Source organism: Oryctolagus cuniculus, chromosome 2 (genome assembly GCF_051225735.1).
Source record: "Oryctolagus cuniculus isolate XC-2025 breed Fujian yellow rabbit chromosome 2, ASM5122573v1, whole genome shotgun sequence".
Lineage (NCBI taxonomy): Eukaryota > Metazoa > Chordata > Mammalia > Lagomorpha > Leporidae > Oryctolagus > Oryctolagus cuniculus.
In genome coordinates, this window is record NC_142868.1 from 33,933,227 (window position 1) to 33,944,055 (window position 10,829).

Consider the following 10,829-nt stretch of genomic DNA (forward strand, 5'->3'; position numbering starts at 1 on the left):
TGCTCATTTTTGTGTCTTCCGACAGCCAGTCGACTTCGCCTCCTACCCCCCCACACACACACTTTAGATTTCTAAACTTAGTATTTTGAAACCCACAAAAATACCCAGATGGCGCGCAGTCGACTAGTTCTCAAGGTATGGCCTCTGGGCCCCAGGCCTCGGGATCACTCTAGACACTGCCTGAAAAACATGTGTCGCCACCTGGAAAATCTACAGAATAGGAGCTCTGAGTGGAACCCCGGAATAAGCATTTGTACACGTTAGCAAGGTGGTTCCGGTGCGTGTGGGAGAACTCATTTTTAAAGTGTTCTAAACATACCAAAGATGAACTTTTTCTTTCATCTGAAGGAAAACAACCGCCAGGGAAAACTCAGTGCAGCAGCGTGTGAATAATTTAAGGTAAATAATTGAAGCAAGGGAACCTCAATAGCACACACACAATTTCAGAAGAGGAAGTTGAAAAGAGAATACAGTTACGTGAAATAGAATTCAGGTGTTGAAGCTGACCCCTGCCAGAGTTTAAAATGATGGTTGATTGTTTATTTAAATGATTCTTGATGACTTTCCTTGCTCTTCTCCCCCCTCCAAAGCCTTCAACTTGACCTTAGAAATGCTAGAGGTATTGCCATTGTTTTTCAGGTGTAACACGAGGGAGTAATCATCTTGGACTTCACAGTTGCTGATTTGCTAGAGCTCTTCAGAAAAGTGCTGCTTTCTCCTTAGGTCTAAGAGTAGCAGGAAGAATGCATTTCAGACTGTCCTTAGTTGACATTTTACTCTCCCTCATAACGTTGATGTTTCTTGATTTTGTATATTTAAATAAATAAAGATGGAGGATGCTTTTTTCATTCTCTCAGTAACTTTAAAAAAATTATTTATTTGAAAGGCAGAGAGAATCTTCCATCTGCTGGTTCACTCCCCAGATGGCTGTAAGCCAGGATGCAGGAGCTTCATCTGAGTCTCCCATGTGGGTACAGAAGTCCAAAGACTTGGATCATCTTCTGCGTGCATTAGCAGGGAGCTAGGTCAAAAGTGGGGCAGTCAGGACTCCAACAAATGCCCATATGGGATTCCAGTGCTGCAGGTGATGACGGCTTTACCCTCCATGCCACTGGGCCTTACTCTAATTTATGTACTATTAAATGGAGTTTTGTATATACGTAGTTTTTAATCCAATGTATCACATTGTTTCAGTCCAAATTTACCATATGTGCTGCCTGAAGCCAGTACAATGTATTACATTGTTAACATATAATTTTGTAATCACTCAAAAGATAGTAAGTTGAAAAATAAAACAAACTAACATCACAAAAGAAAAAAGATGGTAAGCCCTGAGTATTGCAACAAAGGGTAGTTGAAAAAAAAATTTGCAGAGGGGCAGGCATTTGGCTTACTGGTTAGGCTGCCATTTCAGGCATAGCACATCCCACTACCTGGATTCCCTGACCCCCTCCTGCTCCTGATTCCAGCTTCCCACTAGTACAGACCTTGGAAGACAGCATGATGGCTCAAGTAGTTGGGTCCCTGTCACCCAAGGGGGAGACCTGGATTGAGTTCCTGGCTGCCATTTCAGGCTTCTGGGGAGAGAAACAGCAAATGGGAACTCTGATTTGTTCTATTAGCTTCTCAAAATAATAAATTCCTAAAAAAAAAAAAAAAAAAACTATTTAAAATTTTTATGAAAAATAATTAAAAGATGTTTATTTTCATGCAGAAAAATTTTGATATCAATGATTTTTAATAGATCTATACATAGCTTTTTTCATATTATGCATTTTCATGAATTTTTGAAGACTCTCATAAGCATTAATTCCAAAATTGTTTGCACCAAACTAAACATCTTTTTTTATACAAATATTTGTTTTTATTTATTTGAAAGTCAGAGATAGAGGGAAAGAGAGAGAGAGATCTTCCATCTGCTGGTTTACTCTCCAAATGGCCACAATGGCCAGAGCTGAGTCAGACCAATGCCAGGAGCCAGGAGCTTCTTCCAGGTCTGTCACATGAGTGCAGGGGCCCAAGAACTTGAGCTATCCTCCACTTCTTTCCCAGATGCATTAGCAGGGAGCTGGATCAGAAGTGGGGCAGCCAGGACTCAAACTGGCACCCATATGGGATGCCTGCATGGCAGGCATGTGGCTTTACCTGCTATACCACAGCACTGGCTTAAAAATGTTTTAAACTAAAACTAAACATCTTTTAATTCTATTTTTCCATTAGTCTTTTGAAATATACTCATAAATAATTTTGTACAGTATACTTTAGAATTCTTATTTTTGTTTCTTTTAAAAAAAATTTTGTCTCCACATAAAATAAATGAGAAGACATGTTGATTTGTGTGACATTTACTCATTTTTTTATTTTTTTAAGATTTATTTATTTTTATTTGAAAGAGTTACACAGAGAAGGTGAGAGAGAGAGAGAGAGAGAGAGAGGGAGGGAGGTCTTCCATCTGTTGGTTCACTCCCCAATTGTCCTCAACAGCCAGAGCTGTGCTGATCCAAAGCCAGGAGCTAGGAGCTTCTTCCAGGCCTCCCACATGGGTACAAGGGCCCAAGAAAGGCTTTTCCAGGCCATAGCAGAGAGCTGGATCAGATGTGGAGCAGCCGGGACTCGAACAGGTGCCCATATGTGTTGCCAGCACTGCAGGCAGTGGCTTTACCTGCCACACCACCGCGTCAGCCCCCATTTACTTATTTTTTTTAATTGTATTTATTTATTTGAAAGGCAGAGTGACAGGGAGAGAGAGAGAGAGAGAGAGAGAGAGAGAGAGAGATCTTCCACTTGTTCATGCCACAAACTACTATAATAGCTGGGACTTGTCAAAGCCAAGTGCCCAGAACTCCATCTGGGTCTCCCGTGTGGATGGCAAGGGCCCAAGCACTTGGCCATCTTCTGCTGCTTTCCTAGGCACATTAGCAGGAATTTTACGAGAAGTAGACAAGCTAGAACTGGAGCCAGCACCCTGATATGGTTTAACTCCCCGTACAATATTATTTAAGGAGGACCTACCATGAAAGACATTGTTTTGGGCCACAAGACCAAAGCAGTTCGGTGGGATGAGGAGGACAAGAACCCCTGCTTGGGGGCTGGTTTTCTGTGGTAGTGGGTTAATCTTACCACCTGTGATGCTGGCATCCTATATGGTTGCCAGTTTGAGTCCAGCTGCTCCACTTTTCATTGAGCTCCCTACTAATGTGCCTGGGAAATCAGAGGAAGGTGGTCCAAGTGCCTGGGCCCTTGCACCCATGTGGGAGACCTGAAAGAAGCTCCTGGCTTCTGGCTTCAGATTGGCCCAGCCCTGGCTGTTGCGGCCATTTTGAGAGTGAGCCAGCAGGTGGAAGACCTCTTGTTCTGTGTCTCTCCCTCTCTGCCTGTAACTCTGCCTCTCAGATAAATAATCTTTTTTTTTTTTTTTTTTTTTTTTTTTTTTTTTTTTTTTTTTGACAGGCAGAGTGGACAGTGAGAGAGAGAGAGAGACAGAGAGAAAGGTCTTCCTTTGCCATTCGTTCACCCTCCAATGGCCACCGCGGCCGGCGCACCACGCTGATCTGATGGCAGGAACCAGGTACTTATCCTGGTCTCCCGTGGGGTGCAGGGCCCAAGCACTTGGGCCATCCTCCACTGCACTCCCTGGCCACAGCAGAGAGCTGGACTGGAAGAGGAGCAACCGGGACAGAATCCGGTGCCCTGACCGGGACTAGAACCCGGTGTGCCGGCGCTGCAAGGCGGAGGATTAGCCTATTGAGCCGCAGCGCCGGCCAGATAAATAATCTTAAGAAAAAAGAAAAAGGAAAGTAAAACCACAAATATGAAGGTCACTACTATATAGCCCTTTGGGTCTTTGGTACCTTTGGCTTTCACTGTAGGTAGGGAACTACTCTACTGTTTAAGCAAGGAAGTGATGTGATATTTACGTCCTATCAGCTAGGCAAGCTTGGACAAATTTCCTTATCTCTGTGCCTCATATTCCTCATCTGGTAATGATAGTATATATCACAGATGATCATTATGAGGAACTACTAGAAGGTGTCTAGAATACTAACAGGTATGTACTAAGCTCTACACATTTTTTTTTTTTTACGTAAAAGAGCCATTCTAGCTGTTGGATTGAAAGTAATGGTAGATAGATAAACATAGAAGTAGACTTCCAGGTATGAAACAACTGCAAGAATCCCTGAATTGTCAATACTAAGTATATACTACAGATAATATTGTCGATAGTAAGTGTATACTAGAGTTATTTTGCCTAGGTTTACTGGACAGACAGGTTTCTGTTGTCTTCACTAGGTGTTTTAAAGTCATGAAAACTTAAATTCTGGGGCAAATATTTGGCACAGCAGTTGTTGTTTGTAATAGTTGCAACCAAAATCTAGTGCCTGGGTTCATCTCCCAGCTCTGCTTTTGATGCCACCTTCCAGGATTCCAGTTTCCTACTGATGCACACCCTGGGAGGCAGCAGGTAGTTGGCTCAAGTAGTTGGATCTCTGCTACTCATGTGTAAGATCTGGATTGAGTCTCTTCCTCCTGGTTGTGGCCCCTCATGGCCAGCCTTACCTCTGCAGGAATTGTTGGAATGAACCAGCAGATGGGAGCGTTCTCTCTCTCTCTCTCTCTCTCTCTCTCTCTGTGTGTGTGTGTGTGTTTCTCTTTCTCTTTGTCTCTGTCTCTGCCTCTCAAACATAATCTAATTAATATATGGAGGTTAAAGCTAGAAACAATAAAGAGAAGGGTGTTGTGGTACAGAGGGTCAAGCTAGCACTTGGGATACCTGCATCCAGTATCTGAGGGCTAGTTTGAGGCGCAGCTCCTTTCCTTCCAACCTAGCTTCCTGTTACTGTGCTGTGAGGCAGCAGATGATAGCCCAAGTACTCGGGTCCCTGAGGACATGAAAAGAGTTGTTCTGGGCTCCTAGCTTTGGCCTGGCCCAGCCCTGGCTATTGCAAGCACTTGAGGAATGAACCAGTGACTGGAAGATATCTCTCTCTCTCTTTCATAGGTGAAAATAAACTTTTAAACAAACATTCATTCTTTAAAAAAAACTGGAAATAATAAAAGAAGCAACTCATATTCAAGGAGAGTAAGACATGTTTTTGATAAGTAAAGTCATGAAGTACGAAAGATATATTTTTGTTAAGAAAGAAAGGGTAATTTTTGTCCTAAAATAGAATGTCCCAAAATGAGAAAGAAGAAAAGTATAGGACAAAAATGAATGGCTAGGAAGCTTGTAGAAGGTTTGTGGAAGATGAATTTTACTTTTAAACACATATTTGGGGTTGGCTCTGAGGTGCAGCAGGTTAAGCCACTGCCTATAGTGCTGGCATCCCATGTGGGCACGGGTTCAAGTCCCAGCTGCTCCACTTCTGATCTAATTCTCTGCTAATGCTCCTGTGAAAGCAGCAGAGGATGGCCCAAGTGCTTGGGTTTGTGCACCCATGTGGGAGACCCAGATGAAGTTCCTGGCTTCTGGCTTTGGCCTAGGCCAGCCCTGCCTGTTGTGGCCATTTGGGGAGTGAACTAGAAGATGGAAAGTCTCTCTCTCCTTCTCTCTATAACTCTGCCTTTCAAATAACTAAAATCTTTAAAAGCTCTTTTTTTTTTAGGCCAGCGCCACAGCTCAATAGGCTAATCCTCCGCCTTGCAGCGCCGGCACACCGGGTTCTAGTCCCGCTCGGGGCACCGGATTCTGTCCCATTTGCCCCTCTTCCAGGACAGCTCTCTGCTATGGCCAGGGAGTGTAGTGGAGGATGGCCCAAGTGCTTGGGCCCTGCACCCCATGGGAGACCAGGAGAAGCACCTGGCTCCTGCCTTCGGATAGGTGTGGTACGCCGGCCGCGGCGGCCATTGGAGGGTGAACCAACCGCAAAAGGAAGACCTTTCTCTGTCTTTCTCTCTCACTGTCCACTCTGCCTGTCAAAAACAAAACAAACAAACAAAAAACTCTTTTTTTTTTTCCATTTTATTTGAAAGAGAGGGAGAAAGAGACAGAGAGAAAGAAATGGGGTGGGGGAGGGTGTGGAGTGAGAGAGAGGTCTTCCATCCATAGGCTCACTTATCAAATGCCTGCAACAGCCAGAGCTGGGCCAGCCTGAAACCAGGAGCCTAGAACTCAATCCAGGTGGCAGTGACCCATGTTTCTGAGTCATCTGCTGCATCCTAGGGTACATATCAACAGGAAGCTACATTGGAAGTGGAGGAGCCAGGATTCAAAGCAGGTGCTTCTATATGGGATGGAGTTATGCCAGGCAGTGACTTAATGTGTGCACCAAACACATAGCACAGATTAGTCTTTTTTTTTTTCCTTAAAATTTATTGATTGGAGAGGCAGAGCAACAGAGGGAAACACATACACACACACACACACACACACACACACACGGAGAGAGGGAGAGTCAGAGAGAAAGATCTTTCATTCACTGATTTACTCCCCAAAATTTCTGCAATAACCAGGGCTGGGTCATGCAGAAGACCAGGGCCAGGAACTTTATACTGGTCATTCGCATGGGTGGCAAGAGTCCAAGTACATGGGCCATCTTTTGCTGCCTTCTCATACATGATAATGGGAAACTGAATTAGAAGTGGAGCAGTCGGGAATCAGACTGGCACTCCAAAATGCAATGCTGGGATTGCAAGTGAAGGCTTAATCCACTGCTCTGCAACACCAGCCCCAGATGAATCTTACAAAAGGAATTTTATTCATGTTCAAACTGACTGATACAGAAGCATATTTCTTGTTATTTTTTCTAAAGAATGAGCATCAATATCAAAAATACACTGATTCAAAACTAGAATTTGGTCCCGTCTGTTAAGACAGCAAGTTTTTCTTGGAGTATTGATCTGCTTTTAACAGGAATTTGTGAGAAGTTTGTCATCACCTTTAAGGTAGTTGGCCATGGAAACAAAGATTCTTTTTTCAAAATGATGTCTCATGCTTCTTGTTTTCTTTATTAGGTCTTTCATTACTAAGAACTGGTCCCTCTCTATTATAGAGCTAAGATTTTCCCTCAAATATATAAATTTCTTCATTTGCCTTTGAAATCTTTATCATCCTAGATAAATGAATGACTTTCTTCACAGTGGCCTATGATCCTATTTTGATGAAGCCTTTTAAGCTTATTGACATTTTTGGTAAACTTGCCAAAATCAAATTCTGAATTGTATTTTTGACCTTGAATTGACTGTGAGATTTTTCCACTTAAGCATCTGAAAAACCTTGAAGGATGTGTCTCTTGTCTTATAAAAGAGAGATATTAAACAGAGTTATTTGATGTATTAAACTGAATGGGAAGCAACATCAAATAATAAGTGAAGCTAAGCCTTCTTTAAATTGTATTTATGTGTATTATTAGCATGTTCAAAAATTATATGAAATCCATGCAAATATGTTGTTAGTCATAATGCTGGTTATTTTGTTACAATGTTGTATGTTGCAGAAATAACCAAATTTCTTTGTGAATTGTGTCATCATCACAATGAACTCTCATCATATCTTTAGTCATGGCCATTGTAGGTATTGTTGTCCACAGTTAACTGCTTTATTATGATGCTTTTCTGGAAGCTTTTGCAAGCAATTATAATCCTAAAGTGGTATTATCTTCTAGGAGATTTGTGGAAAGGCCTCTGACAAGTACAGCTTTATGATAACTTTATAGATTATGCTACTTTCTGGGTAAGAAGTTCCAGAACTCTAGTGAAGAAACTGATAGGTTTGTGAAATTGCCAACCAAGATCAAGCAGAACAAGAATTAATTACATGAGGGAGCAGATGTTCTAGTGAAGTGGGTTAAACCAACATCTGGGACATTTTTGCCCCACCTTGTAGTGTCTGGGATAGAGTTTTGCCTCTACATCCTATCCCAGCTCCTTGGGAGGCAGCAAGTGATGGCTCAAGTAGTTAGGTGCCTGCCACCCACACTGGAGACCCAGAATGAGTAATGCCCTCCTGGTTTTGATGTAGCCATTTTCTCTCTCTCTCTCTCTCTCTGTCACTCTGCTTTTTAAATAAATAAATATTAAAAAATAATTATGTGAAATTGAATGAGCTGATAAAGAATTATGGGTATTGGCAAAGTATACTTTTGTGAACAAAAATTGAAACATTTACTTTTGCTCTCTACCTGATTCCACAGAAATTCAGGAACTATTTGTGAGTATTATTATTTTTATGATAATACAGTTATTTACATAAGTTCAATAAGAATCTGCTCTCTTGATAACAAATTGAATTAGAAATATTGGCTTGGCTTCCTAGCTATCAGAAGCCTTTATTTTACGTTTAAAAATAATGGCCAGTGCCACGGCTCAATAGGGTAATCCTCCGCCTAGCGACGCCGGCACACCGGGTTCTAGTCCTGGTCAGGGCGCCGGATTCTGTCCCAGTTGCCCCCCTTCCAGGCCAGCTCTCTGCTGTGGCCAGGGAGTGTAGTGGAGGATGGCCCAAGTGCTTGGGCTCTGCACCCCATGGGAGACCAGGAGAAGTACCTGGCTCCTGGCTTCGGATCAGCATGGTGCGCTGGCCGCGGCGGCCATTGGAGGGTGAACCAACAGCAAAGGAAGACCTTTCTCTCTGTCTCTCTCTCTCTCATTGTTCACTCTGCCTGTAAAAAAAAAAAAAAGAAAAAAAAATTTATTGGGGCCAGCTCTGTGGCATTGGGGGTAAAGCTGCCACCTGCAGTGCTAGCATCCTATATGGGTTCAAGTCTAGGCTGCTCCACTTCCGATCCAGCTCTCTGCTATGGCCTTGGAAAGCAGTGGAAGATGGCCCAAGGACTTGGGCCACTGGGCCACTGCACCTGCATGGGAGACTTAGAAGAAACTACTGGCTCCTGGGTTTGGATCTGCCCAGCTCTGGCTGTTGTGCCCATTTGGAGAGTGAACCAATGGAAGGAATACTCTCTCTCTCTCTCTCTCTCTCTCCCTCTCCCCCTCTGCTTCTCTGTAATTCTCTACCCTTCAAATAAATTAATAAACCTTTTTAAAAATATGTATTTACTTTAGAAGCGGAGAGAGAGAGTCAAAGAGAGAGAAAGAGTTCCCATCTGCTGGCTCACTCCCTAAATGCCCAATGAAGCTGGGAGCCAGGAATTTTCTTTTAATTCCATTCTTTGGACCTTTTAAAGCTCCTTGGTGAGTTAATTGCATAGAATGAGTGAATGAAGGTACTCCCTGGACCAATGAAGTGTATATTCAGAATCCTGGGACTATTATTAATCCAGTCAGGGTATCTGAGGCTCAGAAGAGAGAAAGAAAGAAAAAAGAAAAGAATTTAAATATTTTCCAAAAAAATATGGCATTATAATTGATTGTTTTTGGAAATCATATCCCCAAAAGTCAAAGATGTTCTGCCTCCACTATGCTTTTTTCTAGTAATTGTAGTACTATGATAAATTATTTGGTGTTCTATTTTGTACAACGCCACTTTGCAGCCCTTTTTCAAGTTGCTAGTGTTAGGAAAATAAATAGTTAGAGGGCTGAAAGGGTTTTCAAGGATAATTAAACTTTGTAGAATAGCATTACAGTATATTTTTGTTATATAGTTTGTGTGGGGAGCAGCCCAGACTGGACTGAGTTACTGGAATTAAGACTTATTCTATGCATCTGCTCTCCCACAATATGGCGCTGGGAGAGAAGTAAACAGCTTCCGCACAGCTGCCTCCAGTTCAACTGATAAACTGTAGGACTTGCTCCTGATTGGAGGAGAGCAGCGTACTCGGCGTGTGGGCAGCCGAGTTGGGATTGGCGGAGGAGGACTATAAAGGAGGAGAGAGACGGCATGCACCAGGAACATCTATGGGGAACATCTAAGGGGAACATCTAGCTGAAGGAACACCTGTGCAGCCCCCGAAGAGAGCCGGCCGGCGGTGTGCCGCTCCCCTGCGGAAGTGGGGAATGTGGCCAGGGGGAACTGCCCTTCCACGGAGGTGGAAGGGATAGTAGCCAACCCGGGAAGAACCAGCAGCAAACCCGGGGAGGGCCGAGCAGACGAAAGAACAGCGCAGGGTCCTGTGTCGTTCCTCCACGAAGAGGGGGAGCGACATAATGGTGCCGTGACTCGGATAGGAAACCTGACTCGGATAGGAAACCTAGGACGGATAGGAAACTTAGGAGGGAAGAAATGACTCGGATTAGGAAACCTAGGTCGGATAGCAAACTTAAGAGGGAAGAAACGGGAAGAACTGGGAAAATACCGGAGAGAGAGACTAGCAAACAGCCTAGGGAAAAGCCGGACGAAAAAGGAGCCGGAAGAAGCTATTGAAAGCCTAGGCATAGACTCAGATACGGACTACGGGGGGAAGCTGGGAGAAATCTCTAAGGTCGAAAGCGAAAGTGAAAGCTAGAACAAACAGACTCGGATGCGGACTGTGGGGAGAGGCCAGGAGAAATGAGGGAGGAATATTGTTGGAGGAAAGCTTGGGGAAACATACTGGGTAGAGAAAAATGTTAGGGAAATTGAAGCCGTGGGGGGCAGGCCAAGGCGGACACGAAAGCCACTTTGGGATTCTCAAGTTAGCCCGGGAATAGGGGGCGAAAAGTTGAAACCAGAAGCTGAAACGTAAGCCAGGTTGGGATCCGTCTGATTAGCCCGGGGAGCAAAGGACGGGAAGCCAAATCGTGGGGCAGAGACGTAAGCTGGGTTGAATTCGCCAGGCTAGCCCGGGGAACTTAAATTGAATGCTAGTGGCGGACACGTAAGCTACGCTGTGTGACTCGTGGAGGCTGCCGCGCGCAGACAGCGTGCGGGGCTCAAGTACATAGGGAACGCGGGGCTAGCACGGAGACTGCGGAGTGTGCGCGCAAAGCCGAGCCGCGCAGAGCCGCGAAGCCTCGCA